The 16085-nt window shown below is 40.2% G+C and overlaps 1 long non-coding RNA gene across 1 annotated transcript; it reads left to right on the top strand.

The window, feature by feature from the left end:
* Positions 1-359: 359 nt before the first annotated feature.
* On the top strand, positions 360-15875 carry LOC118767267. Its single transcript, XR_005003171.1, has 3 exons — positions 360-372; positions 8422-8426; positions 15767-15875. It is a non-coding gene; the product is annotated as an uncharacterized LOC118767267 (long non-coding RNA).
* Positions 15876-16085: the final 210 nt, after the last annotated feature.

Raw genomic sequence — 16085 nt, 5'->3', positions numbered from 1 at the left:
ATATGGTTGTTTTTCCACCACCACAACAACAACAACCCACCATTTACCCCACATACCCCACATACCAGCTCTTATTTAGTGAACCGTTTCGGCTTGCTCTTTTTTTTTTGTTTTGCTTTTTTGAAATGTGTAGTGATTTTTAACTGAATCCCTGAATATGCAGACAGACATCATAAGCAAAACCACCATAGTTCCACATGATTGATCTATTAACCAGCCATGAAGCAATGGCATGAACAGATGGCTTAGAGAGATGACAGAAACCTCCATACCACAAATGTTGCCCAATTGTTTCCAGTTACGCTGGGCAAGCTGCATGTTACCATATCAATAGTTTGCCATAATCTCCAAGCAGTATCTCTCTTCCAGAATGTAATCATCACTTTTAACCAGCTACCACAGCAGCCAACACCAACTACAACAATATCCACACAACAAATGTATAAAGGACCACATTCACTATTTTATTTATGCATTTTCTTATGTAGTAGTGTGAACTTTTATTTAGATTAAATAGTTTCTTCCTCTAGGTTTAACTCTTTAGCATTCAGATTTCTTTGCCAAATGTTATGCTTATTTATTCACATTATCTTGAATTATTTTGTAGCTTCAAGATTTGAATGGTGTGTTTGTATATTTTTAGAATGCCTTTGTATGGTAGGTGTGAGAGGTTGGATGCGGTCAATTTTAACATAAAACATAGAATATTAAGGCTGCTTATAGCCATTTTAAGTGCTAAAGGGTTAAATTTCATCCATTGTCCCCACCAAACTCTCTCATTCTAGTCTTGCAGGTTCACCATTCAAAATGAGAAATTACTTCATTCAGTCACTACTTTAAACCAAATAAGGCCATAAATGTAGCAATAACTACATCCATTTTTTTTTTCAGAGCCAGAAACTTGTTCAACTACAAATCAATTTTTTACAGAGGTAAAATGAGATCCACATGCTAAAAAATTTGCTTCCCATCCACATAGTTTCAGGTTCAGTCCCACTGTGTGGCACCTTGGGTTACTGCCTTCTACAATAGCTTTAAGATTCTGAGTGGATTTGGCAGACGGAAACTGAAAGAAGCCCACCATCTATGTGTGTGTGTGTCTATCTATCTCTCTCTCTCTCTTTGGGTTTGCCTTTGTCTCCACATGCATGCACTTGACAACAGGTGTTGGTTTGTTTACATCTCTTAAGCAGATAAGGCCAAAAATGTCGCTAGAAGCTGGGATCACCAAGCATAGATTGGCATATTTCGGTCATATTATGCGGAGAGAATCCCTGGAGAAGGACATCATGCTCGGAATAGTCAGTGGCAAGAGAGGAAGAGGCAGACCAAGAACCCGCTGGCTTGACACCATCAGGAGTGACATGGCCAATCTGAGGGAAGCAGCCCAGGATAGAACTGACTGGAGGACACTGATCCAACGAGTAACCGAGTCGACTTTGACTGAGAGGATAGAGAGAGAGAACTAAACAGTTTGGCAAAAAAATCTAATAGAATGAGTACCAAACTTCAATAAAATAAGTTGTGAGTTCGATTTATTCTACTAAAACCATTCCAGGTCATCATCATTGATGTTTGTGTTTATATACATGTAGTCCCTCCATCAAATCGATATTGCCTGAATAGTTGCACAAATCATCATCATCATTGTTCGACCATGGTCGAGACAATGGAATTTACTGTGCTACGCCAGACTTCAAAGTCCATCATAGCATTACAGAGGTCCTGTTGCTGGAAGCCTGTATCCCTGGAGATTACATCAGGGTAAGAGAGTGTGTGCCCTCTGGTATCGCGAGCAGATGGCTTCCAGAGGAGAAGAGTAGAAATTACCTCGTTTTCAGCTCTACAACAATGTCCAGCAAACTGGACTCTCTTACCTTTCACAAGAGATGATACAGGTGGTAGTTTCCCATATATTTGTACTTTGGTTGGATGATGCTTCCACGAGAGATTTTGAGCTCTCATAAGGAGGCGAGTGTAATGCCCCAGCATAGCCTCAGTCCAATGCCTAAAACTAATAGAAGAATAAAAGAACACATCCAAAAGAAAGCGCCATTCCTCCAGTCAAATGACTTACAGCCACCAACAGATAACAACTTGTGGTCCACAGATACCTGCCTTGCCTCTTGTATTGCAACTATAACCTCCTCCTCCACCTCCCTTTTTCCATCTGAACCAACCTTAACCATACACCATCTCCTCCTACCGCCACCCACACTCAATTCTCCCTTTCTGTGCCTACCCTCCCCAGGCACTATAATCAATCCTTCCTCCACCACAGCATCAATTCCTCAAAATTTCTTTGTCTCTCAAATAATCTTCTCAGAATGAAAATGCATGGCCTAGTGGTAAGGGTATTGATCTCACAAACATAAGGTTGTAGGTTCGATTCCTGGATTAGATGATGCATTGTGGTCCTTCAGCAAAGAACTTTTTATCATGTTACTTCAGCTCTACTCAGCCTACAACTGGTCCTGCTCTCTCTCTCTCTTCCTCCCTCCCTCTCTCTCTCTCCCCTCCCTCTCTCTCTCCCCTCCCTCCCTCACTCTCACCCTCCCTCCCTCACTCCTCTCTCTCCTCCCTCTCCCCCTCTCTCTCTCTCCAACTGTCATATCTTCAGTGTTCAGGAGCTAAAGGAGTGTCTGTCTACTTAGGACTACACAGGCGCCTAAAGCAATTGGCAAAAGCAGGGGACATGATACCTTTGCAAACGACAACTAAGCTAAATTATTCCCCACTGCCACTGTTGCCATCGACACCATCACTGTCACCCCACCACAGCCATCACTGTCACCATTACCACCACCACCACCACCACCACCACCACTTACCTTACAAACAGGCAACGACAATCATATCCGTCTCACCCCAGTGGGGAGACCAGAAAAGGCTATGGGTTATTTCCCCTTAGCTCCTCACTAACACAAAAAAAAAAGTGTTCCCCTTTATATAATATGACTGCTTGTTCTTTATTCTCAAGAACAGCACAGATTAGGGATAACATCTTGTGTCATATTTCGATAATTAGCTGATCCACACAATTATTTTGATGCTGCTCTTTATATCTGAGGTAACCAGTTTGTTCACTATAAAAAGGTTAGAATTCTCAAAACGAGCTCTGTTGTCTTGTATATGCAAAGCTTGAAAATTTGTGAACATGATTCAGACCTAATACCAACAATAAGTAATTTGGGGAAGTGTCTTCTACCATATATATTTCTTTACTACCCACGAGGGGCTAAACACAGAGGGGACAAACAAGGACAGACAAAGGGATTAAGTCTATTATATCGACCCCAGTGCTTAACTGGTACTTAATTTATCGACCCTGAAAGGATGAAAGGCAAAGTCAACCTTGGCGGAATTTGAACTCAGAACGTAATGGTAGACAAAAAACCTATTTCTTTTACTACCCAGAAGGTGCTAAACACAGAGGGGACAAACAAGGACAGACAAAGGGATTAAGTCTATTATATCAACTCCAGTGTGTAACTGGTACTTAATTTATCGACCCTGAAAGGATGAAAGGCAAAGTCGACCTCAGCGGAATTTGAACGCAGAACATAACGGCAGACGAAATACAGCTATGCATTTCGCCCGGCACGCTAACGTTTCTGCCAGCTCGCCGCCTTATGTCTTCTACCATATAGCCCTAGACCAACCAAAGCACACAGCATGACACCTTGGGCAGCCAAAGCCTCTGCTAATCAAAGCTTTGTGAGTGAATTTAATAGACAAAATCTGAAAGAAGCTTGTTGTATATACATGTGTGTGTTTGTATGTTCACCGTCTTGACACTGTGGGATGGTTGTAGACAAGCAGCAGTTTCATATATAAGTGTTGACACGTGTTTCCAATCTGCCATAAAAACTATGTCTGGCAATGGAGAAATATTATTCTGCTTGGAGATAGGTGGGGGCTGGTGACATGATGGGCATCTGGTTGTAGAAAATCTGCCTTGACAAATTTTGTCTGACCCATGCAAAAATGGAAAAACAGGCGCTAAAACAAAACGAACAAGTGTGATTAGCAGGTACTCACAATCGTATAGTCATGGGTTCAATTTAGACTGAACTTCACATCATGTCCTTGAGCAAGACACTTCATTTCAATACTTCAGTCCACTCATCTAAAAATGAGTTCCAGCAGCAGCAGCAGCTGGGATTAACCTTTTGACAAACTGGTGTCCCCTTAATGGAGGAGTCTTAGACTCCTGGCCACTTAAATGTTTTGAAAAACCAAAGTAACACCTTGATCTAATGAACATGTAGACTTGAAACAGACTTTAATATTTTTACAAAAAACATGCGTTAGATATTGCAAGCCAAGTTCACAAATTTCAGTGCTTTTCATGTGGAAGCCAGCAGGGTCGTTGTGAACCACTCTCATTTTTGTTTCATAGAAAATAAACCCACTGTTTCAAGCATTCATAAAAGAACAACATCAGAGAACGTGTTAAATACCACACCACAACACAAAGGAATAGAATATTGATGTTTTTAATTAAATGTTTAGAGGTCGTTGCGTGTATAGTTGAGTGTATATATATTGACTGATTCAGTCATGTGATGAATTGTTATTAACTCATGACATTATGTAACAACAACCACCATCACCCACTTCCATCTCTCCCTCATAAGTAACCCTAACCTTCTAATCACCCACCAAACAGATAATACAACGACAAATAGGTCGTGACATTGGTGTCACCTGTCAGACAATATACTTTGGAGCGTTTTTTGCTCCAGTTCTAAAATCTCACCGATGTCATCTGTGGCGACAGGGACAGTGCTGGAGACAGCAACGGAGACAACAGCAGTGGTGGCAGCAGCAGCAGCAGTGACGGTGGTGGTGGTGGTGGTGGTGGTGGTGGTGGTGGTGGTGGTGAAGATGTAAGTGATAATGATGATGATGATGATGACAATCATGGTCATCATCATCAGTACCACCACCATCATTGTCACCATCAATATCATCATCATCAACATCACCATCACCATCACCACCACCACCACCAGCATTGCCGGCATCCTCATTATCTACATCTCCCTCATCATCACCATTATCATCATCATCATCACTATCACTACCACCACCATCATTGCCATCATCAACACCATCATCATCATCATCGCCATTATTTTCATCATCATCATCACCATTATTTTCCTCCTCCTCCTCCTCCTCATTATCATCATCATATCATCACTATTATTTTCATCATCATCATCATCAATATCATCATCATCATCACCATTAACATCATCAACCTCTCTCCATCATCATCCCCTTCATTATGATTATGATAGCCCTGACAAGCAGATCCATAGCAAAAGGCATTCAAGCTAAGACAATCCTTGATTTCTTTTACATTTTTTTTTTTTTTGCATATTGCTTCTAAATCAATTCAAGCCAATATGTCCTTCCTTCTTCAAGAGATATTTTGGCTGCTATTCCTAGCCAGTACTGTTAAAAGAGAAGTAGTTATCCACAAACCAATAGCAAAGCATTTGACAATGTCTGCCAAAATATTTCCCCAATGAAACAAATTCCAACCCTCAGAGCATCATCCAACATTAACACAAAACACTCAGCACCAACAGAAGCTTCTTGTCAAACCACACTATCATAGCGTTTACCATTATTTGGAACTATTTTCCCCCGTTTTCTGCAAAAGTCTGACATGAGGCATGTATGTCTAGGTTACATAGTGATAATTAGATCGTGTTAAAGGTTAACGAGAAGTGAAAAGTTGTTGGCAATAGAACAGGTAACAAGACCAAAATGAAAAGAAAACATAAACCAAATACAGTTTTGTATGTTTTTTATAGTTTCATAACATGCCTTTTTCTTTTTCTTCTTATTTTTATGTGAAATGTAAGAAGAAAATTAATGTTTAAATTATATATTTTCTTCAAAATGTTTGTTGCTTGTCAATGGATGTTGACTGTCCGTTATTGGAGCCACATTCCTTTCTCTCCGTTTGCATGTGTGTGCATCAGTGTGCATGTATGCTTGCGTATGTATGTATGTATTCAGCATGTGTTTGTGTGTGTATTAGTGTGTGTACCTCTGTCTCCTTGTGTGTGCGTGGTCGAGTGAATCTATGTGTATGGGTTTTTGTGACTATGTATGTGAATTTGTTATGTAGGGATGTGTCTCCATATATGTGTATGCGTGTCATTATATATATATTATATATTACTAGAGGCCAAGATCAAGGAGGTATTCAAAGATCTTCCCAGAGACATGTCAGGTTCCAAAGCCATCTTGAGGCCATAGTGGAAGCTGAGGATGGCTACTTTCAGTAACCTATTATCTCCCAACCATAATCTAGTTGATATTTTTGGATATTTTAACCCTTTAGCGTTCAGACTACACTTACCAAATGTAATACTCATTTATTCACATTGTTTTGAATTAATCATTAATTATCTTATAGCTTTGAGATTTCAATGATGTAATTATATATTTTTAGAATGGCATTGCAAGGTAGGTGTGAAAGCCTGATCTGGTTAATTTGAACATATAACTGGTAGAATATTTGGACTGGATATGGCCGGATTGAATGCTAAAGGGTTAAAATAATTTTATCTCTGGATGGAATATTGTGTTTTCCTTTCCTTTTATGCAAACTGTCAAATTTAGCCCAAACATCCACTATAAACAATAGGGACTCCTGTCATTAGACAATGGACGGAGGTTCTGTAAAACATTCACACAGATGATTTGTTTATAGTAAACAAATGTTTGTGTTTATATACATGCAGTCCCTCCATCAAATCGATATTGCCTGAATAGTTGCACAAATCATCATCAACACTGTTCGACCGTGGTCGAGACAATGGAATTTACTATGTTACGCCAGACTTCACGGTCCATCATAGCATTATGGAGGTCCTGTTGCTGGATGCCTGTATCCCTGGAGATTACATCAGGGTAGGAGAGTGTGCGCCCTTTGGTATTGCGAGCAGATAGCTTCCAGAGGAGAAGAGTAGAAATTACCTCTTTTTCAGCTCTACAACAATGTCCAGCAAACTGGATTCTTCTACCTTTCACAAGAGATGATACAGGTGGTAATGTCCCATATATTTGCACAAATGTTCCACTACCAGATATCGAAATTATCACAGAGCAGTGGGAAATGAAGTATTTTGCTCAAGAACACAACCCACCACCCAATCAGGATAATCAAAGTCACAATCTCGCAACCGTGTGACACCCTAACCACTAGGTCATGTGCCTAAGCACTGGTGATGATTTCACATAAAAAGCATCCAGTACACCCTATAAAGGGACTAGCATTAGGAAGAACAACCAGCTGTAGAAAACATGCAAAAACAGACAATAGGACCTGCTTTATCAGCTCCTATCAAACTACCCAGTCCATGCCAGCATGAAAAACAGACATTAAAGGATGGTGATGGTGATGATGATGATGATGATGATGACCATTATCATCATCATCATTGTCATTGTCATTAAAAACACATAAATTAAATGTAGCAGAAAAGCGTAAAAACAGACAACTTTAAAATAAAATAAAAACAAGGAACCAGGCCAAAAAAAGAAACAATAAGAATATCTTTTAAAAAATTAAAAGAGAGAAAAATATTTGAATGAAAGGAAGAGAGTATCACATAACAGAGTAAATTTCTCCATTTATATCTAAGTTTATTTCCTCAGAGTATTTGTTTTCCTCAAAATAGATATGAAAGGACAAAATGACATGATATGTATCCAATATGTCCGCCTTCATATTTTTATAGTGATGAGTTTGTAATCAATCTCACTAATCCTGCATCTGCAAGATGATAGTCATGCAGATAAACAAGGAGAAAAGAAACAAAAGTAAAAATAAATTAAAAGGAAAAGTTTATTGTTTTAATGGTTGTTGTCTTACAGGCGGAATAAATGATTGAATGAGCTGTGTATGTTGGTGTGCAGTAGAAATAATAAACCAAACACACACACACATGCTCATAACTATGTATGCATATATGCATGCATATATCTATGTATTCATGCATCCATGTATCTATGTATGCATGTATGTATCTATGTATGCATGTATGTATGTATGCATGTATGTGTACATTTATATATGTATGCATGTATAAATGTATTTGCATATATGTGTATGTATATATTTATACACAGACCCATGCACACACATACATATACTCTGTGTGTGTGTGCATATATATATTTTGTGTACATGTGTATATATAAATGCAAGCTTTCTTTTCAGGTACATGATACTGCTGTCCCCCATCCAAGGGTCTCACAGGCCCACACCTCCCACACCCTCAGGGTTGTCACATTTAATGTTGGCACACTGAAAGGTAGGTCTGATGAGATTGTTGAGATGCTTGAACGGAGATGTGTAGATTTGTGCTGCATCCAAGGAGTAAGGTGAAGAGGAAGTTCTGATAGGTTCCTCACAGGCAAAAGATTTTCTGGGTAGGGAACACTGATGGGGTTGGGGCATGGGTATACTTCTTGAGGAGAAATGGGTTGATAAGGTAATTGAGGTAGTCAGAGTCTGTGATAGAATACTTAAGATTAGATTAGTGCTGCAAAATGGATTAGCAACCATTATTTTGGCTTATGCGCCTCAGCCAGGGCCACCTGATGAACAGAAAGATCAATGATTTTATGACACCCTCTTGCAAACTACATCATTGACAAATGACAGGGACCTTCTCTTTGTGGCTGGTGACTTCAATGGACATGTTGGACAACATGCAGGGGCCTTCCATGGTGTACACGGAGGCTATGGCTTTGGTTTCCACAATGAGGAGGGAACCAGGCTGCTGGAGTTCTGCAATGCAAATGATCTTACCGATCTGGTGGATACACTAGTCAAATTGACTACATCCTCAATAGAAAACAGGAAAGATGGCTACTTATAAAAGTCAAAACCTTCCTAGGTGAGGAATGCACCTCACATCATACATTTGTAGTGAGCGACTTCAGAATCAGGGCTAAATGGATGCCTAGAAGATGACCAGCATGGAGGAGAAGAGTCCGGAAGCTTAAGGATCCTGCAAATGGACAGAGATTTAGAGACGTATTACTTGAAGCTTTTGACGAAATAGAGAGGGATATAGCATCACATGATGTGGAAGACAACTGGAAGGATCTACAGGAAAACCTGTTGAGGGCTACTGACCATATCTAGGGATGGTGTAAAGTCCCCCTCTCAACCCAAGGTAATTACATTGTTCCATCACCACCTTGGGTCAAGAGGGGGGCTTTGCACCATCCACAGATAAGGTCAGTAGCCCTCAACAGGTTGTCCCATTAGAGAAAAGAAACAGGCATGGAAGGACTGGAAGAATGGTGGTAGCAGGGAATTGTATCAGACTGCCAGAAGGGAAGCTAGGAGACAGTTTTACTTAGCCAGAAGGGAAATAGATAAGAAAAAATTTGCCAATGTTCTGCGTCATGAGGACCAAAGACTTGAGGTATTTCGTGTTGCAAGACAGTGTGTGAGAGAGAATTGTGATGTCATAGGAGAGAATTTTGTCCACATGGATGACAGCTCACTTGCATTTAATGAGGCTGTAAGGAGAGAGGCTTGGAGACACCACAATGAAAGGTTGCTAAATGAAGAGAAGGAATGGGAGAAAGAGAGTCTGCCGAATGTCGACCCAACAGTGGGACCAGCTATTCGAATTGACAGTACCTTGGTAGATAAAGCAATTAAGGGTTTGAAGACAGGGAAAGCCCCCGGCCCATCAGGAATCACTGCAGAGATGCTTAAAACATCTGGTGGTGTGGGCTTTGGCCTAGTCACCCACATTGTAAATCAGGAAGTTCATGATAGAGTTATACCCAATGACTGGTGTGGCAATACCATAGTCAACTGCTACAAAGGTAAAGGTGACGCCTTAGATACGAATAATTACAAGGGTTGGCAACGATTACAGTGAAGAATTCTGGGTAGGGGTAGGAGTCAACCAAGGATCAGTCCTCAGCCCCTCTTATTCATCATAGTCCTCCAGGCAATAACAGAGGAATTCAAGACAGGATGCACCTGGGAGCTCCTCTATGCTGATGACCTTGCTCTAATTGCTGAGTCACTATCAGAACTCGAGAAGCTTCAGGTGTGGAAGCAAGGTCTAGAATTGAAGGGCCTTAGAGTCAATCTAGCAAAAATCAAAGTCTTAATCAGTAGGAAGGCAGACAAACCACAAATCCCTTCAGGTAGATGGTCCTGCTCGATCTGAAGAAAAGGTGTAGGTAGAAACTCCATAAGATGTACCCAGTGTAAGCTTTGGACACATAAGAGGTGCAGCAATATCAAAGGAAGACTAACTGGGAAGATAGTTTTTGTGTGTGGCAAATGCTCAGGAGCAATAAACACTGAAAATGTGCAGAAAACAACTTCCGTTACTTTCCAGGGAGAAAAACTACAAGTAGTTGATAGCTTCCATTACCTAGGTGACCAAGTCAGTAGCGGAGGTAGGTGCACTGAAAGTGTAGCTGCTAGAATAAGAATAGCCTGGGCAAAGTTCAGAGAGCTCTTACCTCTGCTGGTGACAAAGGGCCTCTCACTCAGAGTAAAAGGTAGACTGTATGATGCATGTGTACGGACAGCCATGCTACATGGCAATGAAACATGGGCTGTGACTGCTGAGGACATGTGTAAGCTTGCAAGGAATGAAGACAGTATGCTCCACTGAATGTGTAATGTCAGTGTGCATACACAACAGAGTGTAAGCACCCTGAGAGAAAAGTTGGGTATAAGAAGCATCAGATGTGGTGTGCAAGAGAGACGACTGCACTGGTATGGTCATGTGTTACGTATGGATGAGGACAGCTGTGTGCTAAAGTGTCACACGCTAGCAGTGAAGGGAATCTGTGGAATAGGTAGACCCAAGAAGACCTGGGATGAGGTGGTGAAGCGCGTCCATCAAACATTGGGCCTCACCGAGGCGATGACAAGTGACCAAGACCTTTGGAGATATGCTGTGCTTGAGAAGATCCTGCAAGCCAAGGGAAACCGTAACTGTGGCCTAGGATAGTGCAGTATAACCAGCCCATTCAACCATTGGGCAATAAACTGCACTTGCGATGACCTGTTGAGGCAAGCAAAATCGTTGTTGTGGCCGATGACAGAACCGCCTGATTGGCACCCATGACACTGGCCTGTAAAAAGCACCATCACTGCCAGTGCTGCCTTACTGGCTCCCATGCTGGTGGCACATAAAAAGCACCATTTGAGCATGGGTGTTACCACTGCTGCCAGTGACAATAATGCCAAAGACAGAAACCAAATGTCTATGAAGACAAAAGTTCTCCACGACACAACCACAATTTCTAGTGCTACATCAAATGCGTGATTCATCATTTATGCCTAAATGCATTTTCCAGTTACTACAAATTCATTTGATCCACAAAACATTTTCATATTCATCTGCCATTGGAATATCCCTTCTCTTACATGTGTTACGATTACAAGTAATTGTATTTTCTACTGGTGAATTGAAACATGGTGATATATTGTAAATGAATGTTAAAAATTATGTTATGCAATATTTCAATACCTTTTAACAACTTTTATTGTAAGGAAAATAGCCATTATGATAGATGCCAATATGTGCCGTATGAATACATTTGAGCACTGTACAGACCAAGCTTAAGTCCAGGAGGCCCACTAGTGTGTGTGTATATATATATACATATATATATATATATATATATCATCATCATCATCATCATCATCATCACTTAGCATCCACTTTCCATGCTGGCATGGGTTAGATGGTTGGTCTGGAACTGACAAGCCAGAGAGCTATACCAGGTTCCAGTCTGATTGGCATGGTTTCTACAACTGGATGCCATTCCTAATGCCAGGAACTCCAAGAGTGTAGTGTATGCCTTTTACATGACACCAGCACTGACAACAACTATGATTTCACTCGGCGTGATGAGTCTTCTCAAGCATAGCAAATCGTCAAAGGTCTCAATCATTTGTCATTGCCTCCATGAGATCCAACATTTGAAGCTCATACTTCACCACCTTGTCCAATGTCTTCCTGGGTCTACCTCTTCCACAGGTTTCCTCCACAGTTACGGAATGACACTTCGTTATACGGTTGCTCTCATCCATACACACTTCATTTAATGTCCATTGTCCATGCTGACATGGGTTTGGTGATTTGATAAGATTTGATAAGATTTGAAAGGTGGCGAGCTGGCAGAAACGTTAGCATGCCAGACGAAATGCATAGCCATATTTCGTCTGCCGCTACGTTCTGAGTTCAAATTCCACCAAGGCAGACTTTGCCTTTCATCCTTTTGGGATCGATAAATTAAGTACCAGTTACGCACTGGGGTCGATATAATCAACTTAATCCGTTTGTCTGTCCTTGTTTGTCCCCTCTGTGTTTAGCCCCTTGTGGGCAATAAAGAAATAGGTTTGATAAGATTTGATGAGTCATAAGGTTTTAGCATGGTTTCTATGACTGTATGCTTTTCCTAATACCAGCCACTTTACAGCATGGACTGGGTGGTTTTTGCATGCCACCAACACTAGTGAGGTTGCTGTGTAAATTGCAAGGTAGACAAGGAAAGGAAAAGGAAGAAAAAATATAGGGGATAGGAAAAGAAGGAAAGACCTTCCTCACCTAATTGAAGGGTGGGGTAGCATTTGTGAGAGGAAGGGGCAATGGTTCTATGCCAGATGTTGAGAGGGAAAGATGTGATTGATGAACAAACCTGGATGGCTTGTAATAGAGATAGGAAGTGGAGTTGTTAGGAAGATGGAAAGAAGACAGAAGTGAAGCTGGAATGTTGGAGCATCTCAAGATACAATGGATGGGTGAGGGTCAGATAGGGAGAAATGGAGGAGGAAAGATGAGGTTAGATGTGCATGTGGTGAATGATGGTGAGAGATATAGGACTGGCTCAGAGGAGGATGTTGTGGTAGGAGGGGTGTGATGGTAGATGTGAGAGGACACTGAGAGTGATAGAAAGGGAGAGAGGTGGTCAGAATGAAATATAGCAGAAAAGAGCTATAAGACAGAAAAGAAGGTGGTTGGTGGAAATAGTGTGGTCAGGAATGATAATGAGAAATGGAAGTGACTCTGAGGAGAAGTAATATTATTATGGCTGGGTTCCAACCGAGACCTTCCCCCCTCCCCTTATTGCCATCAGCTACATATCTCGTCAGAGTCTAAAGATGCAACATCATAAATGCTGGATAAGTCCTGACGTGCATCAACTACAGGTTGTAAATTAGGGCTTTGAACTATAGTGCAGCTAATAAACCTTGTCATTTTGATCTTTCAGTGGCTTAATGCTGACAGGGGCCACATACTCCTCCTGTAGATTGCATTTCCTCATTAGTAGAGACAGAAGCTCCTTTAGTGAAGCAGAAATTGCATGTATCCAATGAATCAGTTTGTTGAAGCTTCCATCCATCATATGCCAACTTTCTGCAATTCAAGGCTGGGATTCTTTTATCATTGAGGTTTACTCCTCTAAGTATGTTCGGAGTGAGTGAGATAATGTACCTATTCTGCTCTCAGGTGATTACAACAGCCAAGGCCAAGCAGCACATTGGACAGAGGAGTGATGGGTGTTAGGGAATGTGATGAGAGGGAAATTCTTAACAGATTGATGAGGGACAGGGCAGTCACACATACAAGCGTAACGAAGGTGGTTTCAGGATACCATGTCTGCTGTAATGGACAGGTCTTCTCAAATCATCTCAGTCCTTTGTCATCTCATCCATAAGATTCAGCATCTTAAAATGAACCTTTATTACTTTATCCCAGGCTTTCCTGGGTTTCCCTCTTCAGTGACATGTAAAAGGCACCCATGTTGGTGACACATAAAAAGCACTTACTACACACTTGGAATGGTTTGCATTAAGAAGGGCGTCCAGCCATAGAAATAAGGCTGAATTTGACTAGAGCCTAGTATGGCTCTCTGGTTTACCAGTCCCTGTCTTAACCGTCTAACCCATGAGAACCTACTCTATTAAGAAGTTCTCATTGTTTCACACACACAATTACATGTATATATAGTTAATCCAAACATGAAAACACAAAGAGAAAACACAACAACGCGAGGACGTGGGACAAATATAGTATTATTGGACGCTCAGGAAAGAAGGAAAGAAGGAGGGTTTAATGTTTCGAGTGGAACTCTTCGTCAGAAACATAGGAAAAGGAAAGATCCAGAGAAGGGAAGACGGAGGAAGAAAAAAAAATTGCCAACAGTACACATGCATACACACACACACTCACAATTATATATATATATATACATATATAAAGTAGCATTGGTTATAGAACAAACAATAGATTTGGGTCAACAACTTTACATACAACACCACTCCTCAAACATTTCATTATATATATAAAAACAGCAAACAAACACATAAATAATAATACATATACATAAAATCACAGGATGTAAAAATGTATATTCTAATAAAATAAAAATAGGACAGCTTATCAAAAGTTAAATATAATGACTAAAAATTCAAAACTACCAAAAAGCCTAATGGACAAATATAAAATAAAAATAAAAATAAAAATAAAATAAATTTTATCAGATGATTAAAATATCTTTTTTAAATTATTTAAAAAAACTTTTTTTTAATTTAAAAAAAAAAATATTTGAAAAAGTCTTTTACTTCCCTCACACAAGTACGTCCAAAGTTCATAAGTAAACAGACTTCCACAGGTCAAATTCAAAGACATCTTGAAAAAAAGTCTTTTACTCCCCTCACACAAATACGTCCAAAGTTCATAAGTAAACAGATATCACCAGTCAAATTCAACATTCACATATATCTACGGCCATTTCAGGAGCTCACCACCGCAGTTCATTTACACTAAAGTGCATCACGGTGATGGCCACCTCATTAAGATAAACATGAAACATGCACAGATGAAAACTTTTTATGAAAAAGCTTATATAATTTAAGAAGAACCCATCAGTGAACCAGTCCAAATTTTCTATAGAAAAAAAAAAGAGACTATTGCTAAACACTCAGGTGGCTGTAGTTAACAGAAATTCAACCTCACCGGTTTCAAATCCCTGTAACGCTAAACAATTTTATTACATCTATTTTTATTTCTATATACTTTCAAAAAGGTGGATGAAAACTTATGATTGCAAAAGGGATCACCTCAGTAAATCTATTTAAAGTTTTTGGCCCAGAAGACTTAAGGATTGCAAGGGTTTCCTTTACACACAACTTACACTTACTTATATTTACTCTGAAGTAAGGGGCTCTCAAAATAATGGACCATTCCAGAGAATGACTCTTATTATTCCTCTTTAGATCATGTAAATAAGATGCGAGTGTGGTAGAGCTACAGTATTTTTTGTTCGAAAATGAGCTCATGTGGTCCCTATAACTAGCCTTAAAATTTACTGTGCTACCTTATTTAAATTATCCTCATCCTTAACAACACATTTATATATTGCATTAGTAATTAGACAGAACCCATCAAGGGGACATAATCCAGGGTTTCTACAATTACATGATTCTCAGGGCCATCCCTAACCTTATTTCTACTATTAACAGTACTTGTCAGGTTTCCCATATTCACTCCTTCACATCCCTCATTACTGGGGTTCGATACACCTGGTGAGAGCAAAATGTTGGCATCACAAACCTTAAGCGTATCATAACTTACCTGCCCAGAACAGGGGTTTCCATCAGAAAAACATCTCCATTTAACTTGCTTCTATTTATAGATGCAATAAGGGAGGCCAAATTTGGCATTACAAAGAGAACTTGATAGAAGACTTATTGCAAATGCTATAGTATTTATGACTCTTAGGGAAGTTCTCCTCCAGAATCCTAAAAAACATCTTGGGCAAATGACCGCTCTAAGAGAAAAGGGGGGTGGGCGAACCATATTACTTTTCTTATTACTTTTCTTTCATGTGCCACTGGCACAGAAGCCGGTTAGTCGTTAACAGAGCGGCTAACCGGCATCTATGCCAGTGGCACATAAAAGGGCAACTTTTGAGTGTGATCGTTACCAGCATCGCCTTACTGGCACTTGTGTCCGTACTAGTAGGGTGCCAAGAGCACCATCCGAGCGTGA

The sequence above is a fragment of the Octopus sinensis genome, linkage group LG20, assembly GCF_006345805.1.
Source record: "Octopus sinensis linkage group LG20, ASM634580v1, whole genome shotgun sequence".
NCBI classification, from domain to species: domain Eukaryota; kingdom Metazoa; phylum Mollusca; class Cephalopoda; order Octopoda; family Octopodidae; genus Octopus; species Octopus sinensis.
The sequence above is the reverse complement of the archived record's forward strand: the minus strand, read 5'-3'. Positions and strand labels throughout refer to the sequence as shown.